The sequence below is a fragment of the Phaseolus vulgaris genome, chromosome 5 (genome assembly GCF_000499845.2).
Source record: "Phaseolus vulgaris cultivar G19833 chromosome 5, P. vulgaris v2.0, whole genome shotgun sequence".
NCBI classification, from domain to species: Eukaryota; Viridiplantae; Streptophyta; class Magnoliopsida; order Fabales; family Fabaceae; genus Phaseolus; species Phaseolus vulgaris.
In genome coordinates this window covers 2,462,125-2,464,979 of record NC_023755.2, presented here as the reverse complement: position 1 = coordinate 2,464,979, position 2,855 = coordinate 2,462,125, and the positions used below count along the sequence as shown (strand labels likewise).

The 2,855-nt window shown below is 26.7% G+C and overlaps 1 long non-coding RNA gene across 1 annotated transcript; it reads left to right on the top strand.

Annotated features, from left to right (window-relative positions):
* Window positions 1-244: 244 nt before the first annotated feature.
* LOC137836209 (uncharacterized) lies at window positions 245-1,304 on the top strand. Its single transcript, XR_011085209.1, has 2 exons — window positions 245-482; window positions 1,073-1,304. It is a non-coding gene; the product is annotated as an uncharacterized lncRNA (long non-coding RNA).
* The last annotated feature ends 1,551 nt before the right edge of the window (window positions 1,305-2,855 follow it).

The following is a 2,855-nucleotide window of genomic DNA, read 5'->3' as shown; positions in this document are numbered from 1 at the left end:
TAATGACAAAATTAACTATCAATGACTTTGAAATTTGAGATAAAGAAAGGGAAATTGTTCCATGGAAGCTCACTCATATTTAACTTCTTTATTATCAAGAAAAAAGGGTACATCTTTTAAGTAAAAAAAGTGTAACTTACCATGGAAACTAGGTTTTCAACATTTACACCATATTAACATGGCACATGATCCTCCATTATTTTCAAAGTCATACATATCAGTCCTTCAATAATTATGAATAAAATTGAGAGGTTGTGGAAGAGCAGAAACAAGATTTTTCTCAACATGCATTCCTCTCTCTATTTATATATATATCTACTTTCCCTCCTATATCCTCACACACTTGTATTTTCTTTTTCCTTCTAAAATGGCTCACTGTAAGAAGCTTTTGATGAACATGATTTTGCTATTTGTGGTTCTTTTATCAATGAATATGGCCACAGCAAGGGTACCCTTTTGGAATTCAGATCCTCACAAGCCACGTAAGTAACCCACCATTTCTACCAAGAACTTTTCTTTCTAAAACTTTTTTTTCTTCATTATTTGTTTTTTTTTTTCCTTTCAATACCTTTTACCTTCTAAGAAGGTTTTGATGAAGATGATTCTGCTATTTGTGGTTCTCTTATCAATAAATATGGCAAAAAGCAAGGATGAACCTTTGGATTTCAAAGCCTCACTAACCAAGTGACCTAAACCCTACAACAAATTATTAATCTTTTAAATTTAATTTATCAATATGTTTCTAATGTTCTACCTCTGAATTCAAATATAAGTAAATAAACTGTTTTTACATTGATTAAGAATATTAATTTAATTTTTTTCCTGTGCTTTTCTCTGGCACCCTCTATCATACCATTGAAGGTAAATGATTTATATTTAAATTCATTAAATATGGTTTTTTTTTTATATTTAAAGTTCAGAAGATATAACAAGGATAGTGAATGAGTTCTTAAAAATTAAATTATCTTTTATCATAAAATCTTTAATTTCATTATTTATTTTTTAGTACCAATATTTAATTTATGTGGATTACTGATTATTCATTTTCAATGTTTTTTTTTTTGCAATTAAGATGGACGCTTCCTTGGATTTGGTGACCCATTTGGCCACAATTATCCTCGTCGTCCTCCTACTCCATGAAGACAGAGCCAGAGCATTGGGGTTTCAAGAAAATAATAATAAAAAAATTATATATATATATATATATATATTTTGTTGTTTTAGTTTCCATTGTTCACCCAAATTATGTTTATGTTTTACACTTATTAAATAATTAATAATCATGTTGTACAATGTGGAAGAAATATATATATATATATATATATATATATATATATAGTGTAACACTAAAAAAATCCTATGCTATAAACTCACAAAACTTATAATAATTCAAATATAAACTTAATTATGCATGTATAAGTATAAATATAAATATTTATAAAAGGAGGGTCAAATAATAAAAAATATTTAATTATTTTTAAATATTGCTCATGCACTTGAAAAAAAATAGTTGTTCGTGTATATTGTATAGTCATCACAGTTGATAATACAAACAAAGACATAGAAGGTTAAATTATTGAAATAAATTTTTAATATATGAATATATATATATATAATTAGATTATAAATTCATAGATAAACCAATTCCCTTTTTCTATCAAATATAACATATAAAATTTATGTACCGACCACAATAATTCAATTGTAATTCAATATCAATATACATCAATCATTTACACCAGATATTGATCTATACATAAAAAATATTCAACAACCATATAGACCACACATAAATCTTTACATCAAGGATATTCAACAACGAAATATCGAAAAACTTGTATTAAGTAGGCTCTACTAGAGACTAACATTTGATTCAATAACCAAAATTTAGATTTACAGGTGAATATAAGAGAAAGAACTATGGTAAGTTCAAGACATCAACTACTGTGTGTCTACAGTGGGTCACAGTGTGTAATGAACTTTGTTGTCAACTTCTCATCACTTCATGTCTTAGTCTATGTGACCTAGACCATCAGTGAAGTTAGATGATCTTTGTTAAAACATAAATGTCAATACTTAATACATAAATCAATCAACAATTGATGCATTATCCCAAATGTATAATCTCAGTTCCATACAAATTACATCATTCCCTTACAATATATATCATTTGAAAATTTCACAAATCAATTAAATATAAAAACTAATATTCATTTTACATTGATAAATAAAACATTCATACATAATCCAAATCATTAAAGAGGCTAGAAGAAAATAAAAGAAGGAAAGAAGGTTAACATATAGTCAACAAACCAAGATCAAAACTCAGTTTACCAATTTTTATACTCCAACATATATACTAGATTGACTTCTTATCTAAATTAGCAATCCTACGATTTTATAAAAAAATAAATAGCTTCTCTTACTTGTACTCTCTAATTATTCCAAGGAAATTTCAGTTCAAAAGGGAGTCACTCTAACATTTACGGATTAAAACAAGTTATCCAAACATTAAAAATTTTAGTACGAGTTTATCAAGTTGATATGATCACTGTTCTCAACTGATCCCACCAAAATTGACGAAAAAATCATAAGAAAAATAAGAGAAGAAGGAACCTTTAGAGTAAATAGAAACTTACTCTGTTTGAAAATTTAATCGGGTAAAAATTATCCCTAACTCCTTAACTATTGTAAAGTACGATTAGATTTTGAAATAAATGAAGCATGGAGGAAGAAAAAAAAATAGAGGAGAGAGGAAGATAAGGCATGGATGATACAAATAGAGTGAAATTATGATTGTGATGGATCACACCTATTCCTCTATTAATAAGTTATGTATTATTTTAAATTTCAAA